This window comes from Sphaerodactylus townsendi, linkage group LG01 (genome assembly GCF_021028975.2).
Source record: "Sphaerodactylus townsendi isolate TG3544 linkage group LG01, MPM_Stown_v2.3, whole genome shotgun sequence".
Classification (NCBI taxonomy): Eukaryota; Metazoa; Chordata; class Lepidosauria; order Squamata; family Sphaerodactylidae; genus Sphaerodactylus; species Sphaerodactylus townsendi.
The window spans coordinates 140,156,565-140,174,580 of record NC_059425.1 but is presented as its reverse complement, the minus strand read 5'-3'; the positions used below and the strand labels follow the sequence as shown (position 1 = coordinate 140,174,580).

Here is an 18,016-nt window from a genome sequence, read left to right as displayed (position 1 = left end):
ATAAACATTTAACCCATGGTACCTTATACTAATGTAAGTGTAATTTCTACATGAAAAGGAATGACTATTTATTGAGTTTTTCACATCAGAAATGAATTGTTTTGTTAATAACGATTTTCAACATTCCAAAATTTACCACGGGAAAAATAATCAAAGGTTTTTGCCTGTTCTTAAAATTACCAGTAAAGGCTGTTTATTTTGCATGAGGAATGCCATTGGAAATTCAGATCAGTCACGTTATTGTTAGAATATCACAGCATATTCCAGTAAAGGCCTCCATTTATAAACTAAAAGATGACTACTGCAGTGAATAAATAGTAATTAAATTTGAATGTTGCTTCTTATAATTTTCTAATACCTGAATATCACTGCAGTGAATGGAAGTTCGGATGTAACAGCAAAAGAAGGAATACTGTGTTCATAATTTTCCTGCTCCTCCTCAAGAGTTCAATAGTGACGAAAGTAGGAACCATAGTAGGCACCACAGTTTGCCTTTACATTTAGAGTGGCAAACTAAGGTTTGCAAACCTTAGCACAGTATAGTAGACTGTCAGACTAGAATTGGAGACACCCATGTTCAGATCCCCACATGACCATGAAAACTTGCTGGGAGAACTTCAGCCAATCAATCTCAGGTAACCTTCCTCAGAAGGTAGTTGTTGGAAAGATAATCATCCCATCCTCTGCTGTAAAATTGTACATCACACTTTCTTTATGACCAGCTACCATGGTTAGTTTGTATTTAAAAAAAGAAATGTCCCAAGATGTGACATGAACAGACACTGCTTAAACTTGGTCCCTTTTTTTAGTCAGCAAAAAATTTATTTTGGGAGTTCTCTTGAAATGTATAAGAAAATAACATGTAAAGTTTGCTTGCCTTCTTGTGAAATTTTATGACAGCATTTAAAAGTATATGCTTATTTGACATTGAGCCACTGTTATCTTTTGCATCTTTGGAATTTTAGGCATTTCAGCCACACACAAAGCTTTAAAAAAGATACTTCCCTACCCATAGATTGAAAATGTTGCTTAAACGGATAAATTACATGTAAATCTGCTCTTCGACAAGTTCTTAGTTTACACAGGTCCCAAAAATGTGTGAACATTCCTAGGGATAAGCTTGTTCTCTGCCATAGAGGATTGCACTGTAAGCTGATATCTTCATTGTTTTTTTACATATAACAGCTTCTCAAAATATCTATGAGCGGCCATAGGTTTCTTTTTGTCCTCCTTTTGATGATACTTGATATCTAATAATATTTATTAGATTAGATTTTTTTAAAATGCTCATGGTTTTTATCTCCTTGGTTTCTACATTATATGATGTTACTTGAGTTTGTGGAGATTGTGAGTGACGGTGTTAGCTGGCCGTATGTTAGACATTTTTCTTCAATATTGGAGTGACAACTACTGTCTCCTGACTTAAATCTCACATCCTATGGTGAATCATTCGGAAATTGCACCCTGTGAATTTGGTCTCTATGCCACCTGCAGTTAGCTCTTGCAAGTGTGGTTTTACAAAACCACCCACACAGATTTGCCCCTATCTATGTGGCTTCATAAGGCCTCCCAACAGGAAAGATGAGAGAGCTAGAGAATTACCCTGGCACAGGCTCCTTGTGTAGCCTCACACCCAGTTTGGGCAATGGTTGGCCAAATGTCAGGGAAAGCTCTTCTGTAACATTATCTGCAACCAACAAGTATCCCAAGATGTCCATCCACCAGCTAATATGGAAATCTCAAGGGCAAGTGGCTGCCCCCAGCTGTTCCTGTTTACAAAGCCTACCTACCCCCGAGGAGGATGTAAAACCACTGCAGTCATTCTCATGGATGAAGAATCATAGCAATTAGTACTTAGGTGGTATCTATCACTCTCTACTTTTAGGTCCATGGTTTGGTACAGAGCAGGCAAGAACCACCTCAGTGCAGACTGTATTTTATTATTCTTGGAGCTGACAAACAACTCAAGTCATGTCAGTGCCAAAAGGTATCAGGTGCACAAGCCAAGGTCACATCTGGAGACCTAAAGCTGTAGAACAAGCCAACATCAGGTCAGGAGACAAGCAAGCAGGAGCTGTAGCACAAGCCAAGATCATGTTGAGAGACTCATGATTTGGCACAGCAAAGTCAGGGGTATCACTATGACATGGCAGCTCTTCCCTTGGCCTCTTTTAAGCCAGACACTCACCTGATAGCTAGAGATGCTGTGCACCTGGCTCGTGCATCAAACCTGCTCCTGCAAGCACTCCCTATCATAGCTGAGACCAAGCTGACATTGAGCAGCCAAGTGAGTACTGCTTTTCCTCTTATGCAAGTCACTGTGCAACTTTCTCCTGCACTGCTTGTGGTGCTCAGGAGAAATGGGGGGAAGGCATGCCAGTGCCGAGTCCCCTGCACCTGTTCTGGTGCTGGTCAGCTGAGGGTCTTTTGTTATTGTGCCTGGCTGAGGGTCTTCTGTGTTTGTCCCTGACTGTGGCTCCAAATCTGGCCCTGCATGGGCTGTCTCATCTTCCTCTCGTGCCTCTGCTGGTGGCTGAGGAAAAGGTGTAACATCAGTGTCTAATTCCTCATCTGAGGAGTCATCAGGGTCCACCAGCAAAGCTAAGCGCAGCTGGACCATGAAAAATTGGGTTGTGTTCAGGGGTAGTGGTCCCACTTCATGCACTCAGCTGCCACAGAAGTGATGCCAGCAGGAGGTGACTTTACCCAGGCATGGCTTAAGCAGGCAGCCAAGCCAGAGGCTGTAGGGAAGAAAACAAAGGTGTGGCCACACCCAAAAAGACCTCAACAGAAGCATCAAGGTCTGGCAGGCTCAGGAAGTTAGCTCCACCTGGGAATAAGCCAGAGAAGAAATCTAGCAGGGATAGGTGTTAAGACAACTCCTTCAGTCTATTGTGAGGCTCTTCCTAGTTTGAGGCCTGTAAAAGAAAAGACTAGAGGGCACCACAGTCCCAGACTCCATTCCAGCACTTATAGAGTCTGACGTCTTTTTTTCCTATACTTTTATTTTTATAATTGAAGCTTTTGAACAGCTTAGTCTGTCAGTGCTTAGACTTAAGGTATCGCCTCTCATTCACTTGGTTGTTTCTTTGTTTTCTTTTCTCCAGCCCTCTCAGTATTACAGTTAAGAAAGTTGCTTGAGAGCTGGGTTATGATAATACATTACAAGTACAAAGCAGGTTTCTTGTCCGACTGATTCAGATTTATAACGTAGAACACAAAGGCTGTCAGACAGCAATTAAACTGCCAAACCCCCTTGTAGGCATAACCAGCACCTCCTGAGTCACTTGGAAGATGGGTACCCACAACAAGCTGGTAATTGGTCTTGACTCCATGGCCTTCTCTTGCCCCTAGAAGCATTCAGACTACTCTGTCTTATGTGATTCAAAGTAATCTTTATTCAGGGCAAGATATGCTGGTGCACTACCCCACTTTCCATGGAAGAAGTTCACTTCACCCTTTCCTGCCAATGGACTCTTTCTCTGTTCTTCCCTCACTCCATCCCAAAGTGCTCCTGACCATTGCCTTTAATGCCTTCCCCAACATTCAGACCCACCCACACTATGCCCCCATGACCTTTAGACTCTCTTCAAGCCTCAGAGCAAGCCCTTTTCCCCAGTTGCTGCTGACATCACCAGCCAAACCCACTCAACAGTGTGGGCATGAGGTCCATACCATGAAGAAGTCAGTCATATTCCTGCCACTCATTTGGAGATCCCCATCACACTGGTAAGAAGGCTGTGTATCTAGTGCAGAGGTATGCTTGCTATTAAAAAAAACCTTGTTGTACTACATGCTTAGTTTTTGTATAATATTTCAGCAAATAGCGTTTCTTAGAATATAATTTCAAACCAAGGTGAGGGGGCATAGCATTTCAGTTTTGTTTCTACATGGGAATCATTTCAGTGAATCCACTGCCTTTACCAAGTTGTTATGTAGGTTAAAGCCACAGTCCTTCTTTAAGTGAAAAATCTATGGAATTACTTCCAAATACATTATCAGACTATGGCATGTGAGAAAGGCAGAGTAGGTTAAAACTTAATCCAACAAAGACGGAGGTCCTCTGGCTGGGCCGGGGGGACCTAGGATTTCCAGTCAGCCTATTCTAGAAGGGGTCACTCTGGCCCCGACATCCCTGGCCCGCAGCCTGGGGGTCCGCCTGGACTCTGCCTTGACAATGGAGAGCCAGGTGGCCCATGTAACCCAGGGTTATGCTTATCTCTCCCAGCCCGACCCACACTGTGATCCATGCGACGGTCACCTCGAGGCTAGATTACTGTAACTCATGACAAGGGCCTTCCTCTTTGCGATTGATCCGGAAGCTGAAGCTGGTCCAGAATGCAGCGGCACGGCTTCTGGCAGGTGGTGATTATTCAGATCATATCACCCCTGTGCTATGCCGTCTGCACTGGCTCCCAGTGGAGTTCCGGATCGTCTTCAAGGTGTTGGTAATAACCTTTAAGGCCCTACGCTGCATGGGGCCTCGCATACTTCCCACGGGACCGCATAACCCCTTATGTCCCACGTAGGCCACTACGCCAGCGGTGGCTGAACCTGCTGGTGACCCCGCCCGCCACTGGCTGCTGGAGCTCAATTCGGCCAGGGCCTCTGGCTCTGGCCCCTGCCTGGGTGGAATGCTCTACCTCCATCAGTCCGGGTCAATCCTGTGGGACCTTGGTGAGTTCCGCAGGGCCTGCAAAACAGAGCTATTCCACTTTTGGAGAGTAGCTACGCTGGTTTTACTGCCCCCCACTGAAACATCGGAATTGAAAGTCCGAGGGCCTCCATCCCTTGTTATTTCGGCTCGGGCCCACTGTTGATTCTATCTAATGCCTGGCTCCCCCCTTTTTTCCTCTTCTATTATTTAATTCTCCCTTTTAGCCTTGGGATTAAGCCTGCTTTACCGTTTTATTGGTTTATTGTTTAAATTGTATATGATTGTTGCTGGATTTTAAATGTGTTAATTTATGCTGGATTCTAAATGTGTTAATTTATGCTGTTGGAGCTGCTGTCAGAGAACAGCCATGTTGGAAGCCGCCTCGAGCCCCTTGGGGAAGAGGCGGCCTATAAATTTGAAATATAAATAAATAAATAAATAAATAAAGAGAATACACAGGCATTTCAAACACTTACAGTCAAAGCAAGGACTTTGAAGCAGAGTTGATGTTGTGGTGAACTGAAATGAATCCTGTCAGCTGTAGCTGTCAGCAGAAATATTGACAAACCAGCAGCTGCATCTTACCACCAGTAGGGGAGTGGACAAACCCAGATCCAAAATAGATTTGCAAGTCAGATGGTGTTTGTTTCTAATGAATCCCATTAAAAGCCAAGGCACCTTTATTCTAAATTGTTCTTCCACCTGCATAATAATGTTACTGTTGGTATTTAAAATTAAAGTTACTAAGAGTAAAATGCTACTACCTATTATTTTTTCTTGCATGACCCTATAATATTGAGGTTTGGAAATGCTAATTAATTGAAACTCCATAGTGGATGTGCCTGTGGGTAGGTCTGGAAGCAGGATGAATAAGAAACCCAGAGCATCTCTGGTTGCTTTGCAGGAGGAGCTGCAGTGGACTGGCCTTTTTGCTAGATACTTCCTGCAAATAAAACAACAGAATCTCATGCCACCTTAGAGACTGCTGCTTTTATTGTGGCATATGATTTTTTTAAAATTCAAAGTCCAAGTTAGCAGATTAACAGCTGTGCTGTATAGACACTTGATTTTTTTAAAAATTAAAAGCATCACAAGATTCCACCCCTCACCCCCCCCCCCCAAAGCCACAGATTTTTCAATGTACAGCTTGAAATGGCCAATTGGCCAATTTGAAACACAGGCTATTGCTAGTCCTCCAAACTGGCCTGTATAAACCATTACGAAAGAGGAACACCATGTGAGCTCCATTGCCAGATATGTAAGGGACTTAAGAGAGAATCCTGTCTGCAGGATTCAAAGACTTTTGAACAGAGGCAGAAATGACGTGTAGAATTTTTTCGGTATATGTTTGTTGTCACAGTAACTGCAGATCTCCAAATAAATGACCATTGCTTCATTTCCTTAACTACTCGGGTTGCCATGCTGAAATAGCATCACAAACTCTGCACTGCTTCTTTCCTTATGTCAGCCTTGTTCAGTTACCGGAACTCAAACTATTATAGGGTTACTTTAGCTTAAGTGCCTCAGAACGCAGAAGGAAAATGTATTTGAAAAACAACGAAAGTCTATTTAGCCCCATTAGTTCTCCCATGATTCATCTTTGTGTGGGAAAGATCTTATTTTCTCAAAGATCTCATCAATAAACAAGGCAAGTTGGCAGTGGTATATGAGGATGACGTCAACAGTCTACTGCTTTCAATCACATACTTGTTTGCTTTATATTTTCCTCTTAAAAAAAAACTACTGTTTGATAAATGGTAACAGTAACTACTGTACAAACAAGACAAGCAAGGCCACAGTGCCACCCACATACAATGAGACCTTACAAAAATGGGGTATAAAATCAGATAACTATTAAACTGAATACTTCGAACGTTGCTATTTTTTCAGTTCTTCAAAGGTTTGGCTTTGCTGCTTATAATGTGATGACAATTTTTCTTCTCATAAAGCAGAACAAGACTTATAAACCCAAAACAGCCAATTCTCTCAACTAATAGAGATCCTCTATGGCCCTTAGATTAGAAACTGGTCTTACATCCTCTATAAATTTTGCCTGGCTAACAGTGTTCAGATTTAGATTGAACTTTTGTTCATCAGTGATCAGAACAATTTCTTTACAAGCTAAAGACTGATCGTTACAAAACCAACTTGGCTCCAGCCCAATAGATGATAAGTTGACTGCTTATGGTCTCCCCCACCATTTTTTAAATCCATGGAGCTAAGCTCGTTTAGCAATTAACGACCATATTAAAGTTTTTGCTATCCAAGAAACATTGACTAAAGCCTGCAGGGTGTGCTCTCCACTACGACTTAACTTAGCTTCATGGAGACCACATCAACCTTTCTGTATCGACAGTTCTAAGATATCGCCATGCATTTATGCTGTCTAGATTTGACATGCTACCATCTGCAGTCCTGTTAGGAAGATAAAAAAAAACATTCCTTCTAATTGTAGATTTTATCCTTACCCTGTTAACCTGACTGAGACATTGGTTCATATGCTTTGTTTGTTTGTTTGTTTGTTTAATATACCGCCCTCTCCCTGACGGCACAGGGCGGTTCACAAGGTTAAAACATACATTAAAACATAATTTAAATATAAGTTACATAAAAACAGAACCCACTTTACAGGCTTGTTTGGATTTATTGGAACCTATATTGGCTGATAAGGAACTGTTCTTTGAACAGAAGACCATCAAAGTGTTATTGCCAGAGGTAGACCAAGGAGCAGTAGCAAGGTGTGGCAAAGTTTCTGTGTTTTGCCATGAAAATATGGGCTGAAATATCATCCAAAGCAGATTCTATCCTTTTAACTGTTAGATATATTTGAACGAGTGATGTATGGAGAAATCGTATGTAGATAATGAATTTTATATTAGTGTTTTTAATCAGTTTTACTTTGTTTCTGAATGATCTGTGGCCTTAATAGATTGACAGTGATTCTCAGCTTTAAAGAGAACTCACTTGTTCTGTAAAATCTGGCTATACTTTTTAGAACATAATTTTATGTGTCAATTTAGGTCAGCTTATTGAAAGCAATGTAAGGTGCATACACTTTTAATTTCCTCCAAAAGGAAAAAGAACCCCAAAGTCTCTCTAGGATTTTATCTATTCCTAACTGAGATTTAGGTGAGCTTTAGTACTAGTCACAAGCCATTTTCACATGAGACATTTAGATTGTTCATATTTGTATAATTTGAAAACATTAAGTGGTGTAATTGATTTAAAATACTTCTCTGCTTTCTGTCCTACATTAAAAGCAATCAGAATGGATGAGTTCCAGACTAAAAGCATTCCTCCTGCCACACCAAAAACCCTGACCATATGTTCTGTGTTCTTCCCTGCCATCATTAGCAGTTGTCTATTGCAGTGTCATGTGGGTAAAGTATTTACAGACTGTATAAAAGTTTGTGGGGAAAATAATTCACATACAATAAAACTAGTTCTGCAGCGGAGAAATCAGATTACTATGCTACCACACAGCCAGCTCTGAGCATGGTGTATCAACTAGAGCTGATTATTTGATAAATCTGAATGACAAAAAAAAAAACCCTGAAAAAGCCATTTTGGCTTTTGAAGGGGGTACCCCCCCCAAAAAAAACCCCCTCCTGTCTATCTGGCCTGGCTTTCCTGGCTGCCTGTAGGTCTGGGAGATTCTCCATCCCCACTTGCAAAGCCAGTAGGAGCATCTACAGTTGCTACTTTGAGTATAGCTTTTTTAAAGTATAGCTCCTTTTCAAGTTCTTGGTGCAAGCAATTGCTGAACAGCCCTAGCAACTATTTTTCTTCTTATCATACTACTGATCCAATCATTTACATTTAGACTTTTGAACTCTTGATATTTAACAAAATATATTTGAAACATAAAGGAACCTAGATCTTCTCTGCCAACATTCAGTCCTGTTAACTGGATCATAATGACCCTTCAACAGTGTACATTTTAGTAAGTAAACTAATGCAGTTCCTGTACAGAAATTCTTATATTCACACTCCCTTGCATTCTTGATCGTTTATATCAGTAACACTATGAGACAGGCCATTTAAGGGAGATTGTTCATGCCCCAGATTATTTCTCTGAACTTCATATGATTTTCACCCACTCTTCACAGAAATGCATATCTTGAAGCCAGAGAACATGTTTTGCTCTTAAAATACATAGACACTGAGTTAAAGTTCAGTTATTATATTATAGTTATCAATCATATGCCTGCAGGATGAATTTTTCCACTGGGACACTACCCATTTTTCCAGTAAATGTGCTGATCAAATATATAATTTGTTGTTGAAGAGCAAATAAACAAAAGTCAGTGTGTCCTAAACACAAATATCATGCTATGATTTCATGAAAATTTTAAAAGTGTGGTAAAGTTTCACAATAGCTTCAACTAAAAAAATCCACAGAAATAGTTTCTAATTGACCTTATTTATTATGTATTCTTTGGGAAAGGGGACCACCCATTTGTTTGTGGAAAGTAAAGCACCAAATTTATGCTGAAGTATAGTCATCACAGGTTAGTTTCCGAATACATAATCAGTGGGCTGTATCTAAACAACTGCCAGTGGAATTTGCACTGGTGGGTGTGGGCTTTCCCAGTATGCCTCTTCTCCAAGCTTCCCTTTCGATCTCAACGAAGACGATTTCTGGAGTTATTGGGCCATGCACATAACATACTGTGCAGATCAACTGAGGGGGAGGGTGCAGTTAAGAGAAAGAACTGGGCTATATTATCTCTCCTCCATTTTTCACAAGCAGAGTTTTGTGAATAGGAGGTAGAGATTATGATTTTGCCCATTCTTATTTTATGTAGCCTCTGCCTCTACACGTTTGGATTTTTTTTCATGCAGGTCCTGTGGGTCCCATCAAGTTCTTCCTGGGATCAAAAGAGACTGCTGGAGAAAGTGGTCTGTAGGGGAAATTTATGCATATTGTCCTGGCAGTTGGTTGGATACAACCCAATTTGTCAGTGAGTCTTTGAATTAAGCTTCCCTGAAAATCTGTTGGCTTGCAATGTGCAAGCATCTTTATTACACTGTGTTTTAGGCAGAGTTTCTTGATTGTGCATGTATTATACTCACTTCCTGTGTTTTTAGAAAGAAGGACAATAATTAGAGTTGCAACCTCTAGATAGTGGCGGGATCTCCTGGGAATCTATGGCATTATATTCATTGAAGTCCCTCCCTTCCCCATATCCCACCCTCCTCAGACTCATCCCTATAACCTCCAAGAATTTCCCATCCCATGGTTGGTAATTCTAACTATAAATATTTCTGTGATTAAGGACGAACATTACATAAAGTAGCTGTCGTCAGCCATGCTGGCCCAAAAGAAAAATCCCAACACCCAGAACGTAATCAAGGTAATACCTTTATGTAGGACCAACCAAAGCTTCCTCCCTGAACCAGTTTTTGAGTTCTCCAGAACTCTTCTTCAAGACAGATATTACAAAAAAAAAATAGGAGCAGGAAGAAGCTGCAGGGCATGATGGAAAATCCTGGGGTAGTCTGTGTTGTGTTGTAGTTGTCAGATGCAGAGCTGATGGTGATATCCTGTGGCACCCAGTGACATTGTGATCAAGTGACTTTATATTCACGTTTTTCTGATTAAATTATTTCCACATACATAAGCAGTGCAGCTATCATATCAGCAGCAAAGGCGTTGTAAAAGATAAGCTTCTTGAATACTACTGGAGTTAATAAGACCTAATCGATCTAAATATATGTTTGAATACACAACATGGCTTTGCCCTAATCCAATTTAAGTATTTTCAAGTCCTGTCAGTTTGAATGAGAGTGCATCAAATCCATATGAGCACCATGGATTCCAAACAGAATTCTGACTGAAAGTGTGCGTACAGTCCTCTGCCAGTTGTATGTCATAAAGCACATTCTGAAACTTCTCAAAAATATATAAATAAAATAAAAGATTTCTTCTTTTCAAAGAGGAGAAACAGATTAATGGGGACACTATTATTAGTGGATTAAAAATATGCTTGTTAATATGTTTAGAGGAGACAGAGGGAATGACAATGCTAGAACATCAACATTGTTATTTATTAGTTTAGGTTTATAACCCACCCTTTCCTCTGGCTCTAGATAGCCCACACATTTATTTGGTGCCTTATATTAAAAATAAATGAACAAAATATCATTTTCTTTTAAAAAATGGATCAAAAATTCCATGAACTATCCTTATGTGGAGGGGAAGATACATCAAGCTAGGAGTTATTTAGTCTTGTGACCAAAGCAGGCCATCCTTCTGTGGGGAAACAGCTTCGAAAAGGTACCCCTAATTTGCATGGGTACAGTCTTTTCTATCATTTCAAGATTCAATTCTCTCATTGTGCTACATGTTTAAAATCATATCAAATGCTAAAGACTTCTCCTATGGCCAATTTGGCATTTGTAGATCACAAGGTAGAGGTTTCAGACAGCGTGTTGGGAAAGTTTGCCCCATAATAACCCCCTTTACAGTTGTGTCTGACTTGTATAATGCCATCAGTGTGCATTATGGTTTAGAGAGACAGGCCTCTGCACGTTTACTATCTAAATTTAGATCAGAGCAGAGGCAAGATAAATTCTGCAGTTATACATAATTTTCAACAGTACTGCCCATGCTGATCCTGTGGCTCCATTTTAACAGATATCAGAATGTTTCCTATATGACTTCCAAATGTTGCACAGTGTTGCTGAAGCCACCTGAAGTTTCAGAGAGAAAGGCATACTGTAAATAAAGTAAGTAAATAAAGAAATATAAACAACACAAACAATAAAAGCAACCTGAGAAGTGTCACAGAAACTAAATAATTATGTCCAATAACAAATGATATCCATAATAATCAGAAACAGATTGGCCATTAGGGCCACCAGGAAACACCTGGGATGGGAGCGATGGCCTGGGTTGCGAAGACATCCCTAGCCCTGGATAAGGTGAGACTTGTCTCACTCAGGGTAGTCCATGCAAGGCAGGTGGAAGCCATTGATACCACAGCATGGCAGCCCCTGCTTTCCTGAGCTGTGTCTCACCTGTTGCCTTGAAGTTGGCCTTCCATCAATGGCAATTCCTATGGCCTCCAGACACTCCTGCCCTTCCCCAGTGTGGGTATCTTTAGCTGCCCCGACTGCCTCTTGTCTCTCTCTTTTTCCTAACTGCTATCTCACCTCTCCTTTTCAAGCTCCCTTTATCTTTCTCTCATTCTCCTTTTAAACTTTATACTCATCTACCCTTTCCCCATCCTCCCGGCATTAGTTTGCCTCTTCCAGCCCTGCCTTGTTTACTTCTGACTGCTGCTGCAGCCTGCCAAATGCCAGTTAGAGCTTTTGGGGGGTGGGCCGTCTGCTACATGGGTTCTTATTGTCCAACCAATTGAAGTTATAGTGACAAAAGTGGCATTATTTATTTACATTATTCATATTCTGCCTCCTTCACTTGGACTGAACATAGATTACACAAAGTAAATCAGCATTATTTACTCCGTTCTTATGAAACAGAGAATAAGCAGCTACCTATCACCAGGAGCCCATACTTGTAGGTTCAGGCCTCTGAGAGAAATCTTACTCTTGTGAGTTCTGTAAGGTCATCAGAAAGGGAAGGAATTAGAGGATGGGTAGAAAAAAGACAGAACTATTTGTTTATGGGAGGTGCCAGTCAACACCAACTTTTTTTAGTCAAAGGCAATAATTGTTATTTCTATACATTTATAATGCATCCCAAAGGCTCTGTTAACTTACTTTAACTTTTGAAAAAATGGTAAAAGCTACTAACAATCTGAGCACAGCTGTTGAAAAGGATATGTTACATATTTCACAGATTTGATAGGAAAATCCCAGAGTCCTTTTGTTGACACCTGTTCAGAAGAATAATTTTAGCCTGCTTGCTTACTTTACAGTGGAAAGAGATGGCATTATAATCACAGTATATTTTTATTAGATGAAATGAAACAACCAATTGGTTTTCAGAACCTCTACTGAATCCTGAGCTTGTTATCTGACAAAATGGATCCGGGGGGGGGGGGGGGGGGGGGGGGCATAATTAAGCTATCAACAATGCCAAGAAACATTAACAATGAATTTTACAAAATAATGTCTTTACCACAAAGTGAGAAGTCCATAAAGCTTTCCTCACTTTAGCCTTTCCACTACATTCAGAAAGGAAGGAATCTCAGAGAAAGGAAAATCATGGAGCATCTCAAATTATTCAAGAAGTCAGGTAATACTCTTGACTTTAGTGGATTCTGAAGGGTATATACTGCTTGGGATTGCATTGTGAATTTGTTTTGTATTGTATCACTCTGTTCCCTTAGGATAAATCTTCACTGCAATGGAATGTATCTCTTTATATGAAAACTGAGAGGTCTGGTATTGGATATCTGCATGCTTGTATCTGATTGCTGTCAGGATGAATTCAATTTTGTTTTGACCCCACAAGTCCAAGGAGGAGGAGGAAAAGAAGAAGAAAAGAAGGAAGAGGAAGAAGAGTTGCCAATTCTATCAGATGGCTAGGAGTGGTTTTCTTGGCACTTAAAATTGATTTAAAGCCATAAACGGTCTGGGGTCATTGTATCTATGGATCCATCTCACAATATGTCCCCTGATGAACACTTAGGTCAGCAAATGACAATCTGCTGGTGATCCTAGGCCCGAAAGACATCTGGCTGGCCTCAACCAGGGTCACGGCAGTCTAAACCCTGCCCCCAAACTGGTGGAACATTTAGTCTAATGAGATCTGATGCAGATCTATGGGATCTGATGTCGATCCACAGGCCTATAGGACAGAGTTGTTCCACCAGTTTGGGGCCAGGTTGTCCATCTTCTAAGGCCTCCTTTATCTCCCCTTACTGGTTTGGATTTACTGACTGGAATGTAATTTCTGGATATTTATGTTATTTTAAGATTTTTAGTCACCATGTATGTTTTAACATATTTAATTGCATTTGATGTATTTATTGTATGCAAGGAAAGGTGTCATATAAATTGAATTAACAACAAGTACTTGTGGTAAAAGAAGAGAAAGATGACAGTAGAAGCAGATCTAATGCCTACAACTGATACTGGATCAAAAGATGCATTTGACATCAGAGGAAGAGCTACCAGGGGACATGAGGTGCACATTGCACCAGATGCATGCCTAGGGGACAGAAAATCTCCCCCAGTCCACCTCCCATGGTGTTCCCCCCCTCCTTTGCAGCTCCCCCCCCCACTTACCCTAGCTCAGCCTGAAAGTGGAGGCTGAAAATGGCCTGGTGGGAACTACACTTCCCAGGAGACCTTGCAAGCCCCAAGGACTCCTGGGAAGTGTAGTTCCCACCAGGCCATTTTTAGCCTCAAGTGAACAGGCCACTTTTCCAGCCTCCACTTTCAGGCTGAACTAAGGTAAGGGAGTGGGGTGCCATGGGGAGGGGTGGTGGAGAGGGGGCGGGCGGAAAACCCAGAGTGCGCACCGGGTGCAGTATGGCCCAGCTATGCCTCTGACATATGTTAGAAAAAATGAATACCACAAAACATTTTCAGTGCTTTTTGGAATTCTGTCTCATTTTTAATATGCTATACATTTACATCACCTACTACCTGATTCCTTTAACTGGAGATGCCAGGAACTGAAGCTAGGACCTTCTGCATGCCAACCACAAGCTGATCCATGGTCCCTCCCTGTTACATATACATTTAACTGAAACAAAGCACTCTTATCTTCCTAGCACTTCTACTGAATAAACTTTCTGAATTAGGAACAAAGCAGAAAATTCAGCAATTCCTAAATATATATTTCTACTATTATTACATTGTTCCTATATTGCTTTTTAATAAGGCACTGAAAATTCAGTAACAGATTATGGGTGCTTATTTGTTTGTTTTTTAAAAAATGTTTTAGACGGTTAAACATTAACCTGACCTGTCTACTTCACCAAAACTATCAACTCAAAATTGCAGTTCACAACTGCAATTCTTTGACAAGAATTATATTTTGCTGATATGAATGTGAGCACCTTCCAAGCGTTCTGAAATATTTCTTTCTAACAAAACCATAGACTCTAGAGAGATGGTAAAATTATGTATTGCTTCATGCAAATATATTGTTTAAAGTAATACATTCCATCATATCTATGTACGAAAATATCCTTGTTAATAAGTGCCCAGAGAATAGGCTCACGAAGTTGTTCCCATGATGTAAACATTTGAAGAGTGATTTAATGTGTTAGAAATTCTTGATACCAGCAGAAGCACTCAGGGCTATTGTCAGAAGTGCAGGACAAAATGTTCCAGGTATATATACACAGTGACAAATATTCAAAAGATAGATCAGTGAAAGCAACAGGCAAGATGTATAAAAATAGTTATATTACAATATGGTTATTTCCTCTTACTTATCCATGCTTCATTACTATGTTTTATAATTGTTATGACTGAGTCTCAGCAAGGCAGTCTTTTAAAAATCCCAACCTTAATGTGTATTCTGATAAAATACATTTCTAGAAAGATGACACTCAACAACTCATTTAGATCTGATGTCTTCGTATGCTATCTCCTCTCTCAGCCCTGTGGTGTTTTAAATTTTTTATCAGTGTCTTTGCTTGTAAAACAGATTGAAGAACACAAGAGATTTTCCTGTATTGATAAAACCACATGAAAGACTTTCTTTTTATCGAAACAAAAAGTTTCTCAAATTAAGCAAAACACTCAGAACAGAAGAGAAGGGAAGGGAAAAAAACCAAGGAAACGTTCACAATCAACAGTTAGTAATGATTTTTACAGAAAGAATCCACTGGAGAAAAAGTCAGTTCAGACTTACCTGCCAGCTGTAAGCAGCTAGATGTCGGTCTTTCAGTAAGGCACTCTGTTCTTGGAAGACTTCAGAAATTTAACTTGCATCATGAAGACTGAGGATAACCAGCCCAGAAGAACACACAAGAAAAAAGCTTTCTTTTCTAGATCTACAATAAACTGAAGTAATGCAGGAAATAGGGAAGAGAGCAGAAGAGGAACGTAGTTCCTGTTCAGAGAAATGCTAGTCAGAAAAAAAAGGAGGTACCAATTTTCTCTTATGTTTCACCCAGGCTTTTGTTCAAAACCCTTTTCTTTTTTCCTTTCTCTCTCTCTCTCTCTTTCTTTTTTTGCCCCCTCCCACAACTGTTGCTTTGTGGTCATAGACTTTGGCAGTAAAGTCCTAAGATTGCATTTCCCCTCTCCTGGTCTCCCTGAGCACTGTTAAGAGCAATGACTTTGTTGCGCTCAGCTCGCTTGTGCTATATTTAACCAGTGTTCTCAGCAAGTCAAGCCTGTCAACAGCTGAGAAGTTTGGAGCTGGCTTTGCGAAGTTCCTCAGCTGCTGAGTTATCAGTGGATATAGAACTACACCCTATGGCTACCTCAGTAAACGTAAACAGAGATGGCAAAGGAGCCTCACATCTTTTAAAAAATCTTCCTGTACTTGTAAAGATTAAAAATAATTTGGCCACTCATCCTCTTAAAATAAAGGGAAATAACAATAGTGGTTTCATCAGATCCATGTAATTTTTTTTACAGTGAAGATTTCTTTAAAATACCTTAAAGGAAGATCATAATTTGAAAGTACTCTTGTATTCATTAGAATAATGTAACACAAAAAGAGAATTTTGAGACAAACTACACAATTTTGTTTGGATGGAATACTAATAGGGCTCACATTAGACACATTGGTATTTAAAGTTGTGTTTACATAGCTAGCCATCTGGAGATACCAATGCATGAACTTCAATGTGTTTAGTATTCAGAGGGTCAGTTGTAGGTCACAATGAGTTTAGAGAGAAAGAACAACTTGGACAGGAACTTTCAAGTTGTGGTTCTGTCTGTTTGGGATAAGTGATAATGTGAATAATAGCAAGATTATTTCTAGTGAGTAATGTTCACAATCACATAGAGAAAGCAGTAATCAGTGAATTGCCAAAACATTTGGTTCAGCTTGAATTATCTTGGAATTACTTGCTGTTCACATGGATAATATGACATTAATGTAAGGTAACCTTCAAATGAAATCCTCTGAATCAGCTCAGGTTAAAATATGGCTGTAGTTTTGCCATCTTGCTTTTATGTGGAAGAAAGGTTCCCACAGGCCTCAGAATGGGAGGGTAGAGAGTTACTCCACCTGGTTTTTCTTCCTCCCAACAGATGTCTACTTCTTTACACCTATGGCAGCCTCAATTTCCTCTTTGGCATACTCTTGGGACCTTGTTCTGATCCTCTCACAGAGCTCTTTCTACCCTACTCCTGCCTGCAGGGGCATACCACCCTGGGGGACATATGGGGTCAAATGTCCCTGGGCTACAGCCATTTAGTCATGTGGGGGTGGAAAATTGCCCTCACACCCCTCCTCCTTCCCTCCGGGTCCATACACTGACTTCATACTCCATACACTGGTGGGGAAGGGTGGCCGCCTATGTGGGGGAGGCACGGAAAACTCAGATTTTGCACTGAGCTACATTTTCCCTAGATACACCTCTGCCCACCTGCCCTCTGTTTTCCTCCCTCCCTGTGTGAGTCAGTCTCTTGTTGTCTTCCTTGCCACACACTAGTGTTGCCATCCCATTTGTTCCTTGATCCCAGCCTTCTGCCTCTTCCCTATATCTCCCTAGTTCAGCCTATACCTATCCATGCTGCTAGCTGAATCCTCATTTTGCACGTGTTGGGGGGAGGCAATAGCCACTCTCACCTGAAAATCAGGCCTTTCCAGAGGCAGTTGAGGCTTCATGGGCCTTTCCCTCATCAAGATGACTGAGACACTGGCAGGATCACATTGCCATGCCATATTACCATGCCACTGCTGTTCCTGTTCCCAAACCCATTTCTCTTGTGCAGCAGCTGCCATGCTTATTCCTTCTCGCGGTTTCCCCAAAATCTCATTATGCAGTCAATATAATTTGGAGATTAAAAACTCTGAAAGTGTTTAATATTATCAATAAGCAGCCCATCTGGTTCTATCGCTGTCTTATTTTCATCCATATACAAAGGTTCAGCAAGAATACAGGGTGCCCTGATTATCACACAAGAGGCACTAGCCCCAGATAAATCACCCTCTATCACGGGAACTAAACAATGCAATCTTCAAGTTTCAGGCAAAAGGGAATGGTCTATGACAGACCTTTTCTACCAACTGAGGGGACTTATACAGCCTCTTATGATTTTGCAGAACCAGCTTTGTTTTAAATTGTTTAAACCTTCCTCTCAGTAATGTTCTTAGGGTAGCAAATGAAAAGGCTTTGGGTTCTCTGCTGTGAAGTAGGTTTTGTGATGAGCAAAAAATCAGATATCAGTGAGGTAGAATTTGTAGGCAAATAACATTTGTATGTAAATAAATGTACATGCATTTGTATGTAAATAAAGAAGATTTAT

At 40.6% G+C, this 18,016-nt stretch overlaps 1 protein-coding gene across 3 annotated transcripts in view; it reads right to left on the bottom strand.

The window, feature by feature from the left end:
• Positions 1-15,951, bottom strand: part of FILIP1 (filamin A interacting protein 1) — an 82,547-nt gene extending 66,596 nt beyond the window's left edge. For 2 of the 3 annotated variants that reach the window (XM_048495703.1, XM_048495704.1), the window contains exon 1: positions 15,441-15,950. The gene's annotated coding sequence lies outside the window, so the exon portion shown is untranslated. Of the gene's footprint in view, positions 1-15,440 lie in introns of all 3 variants that reach the window. The other variant, XM_048495702.1, reaches the window with a different exon arrangement.
• Positions 15,952-18,016: the final 2,065 nt, after the last annotated feature.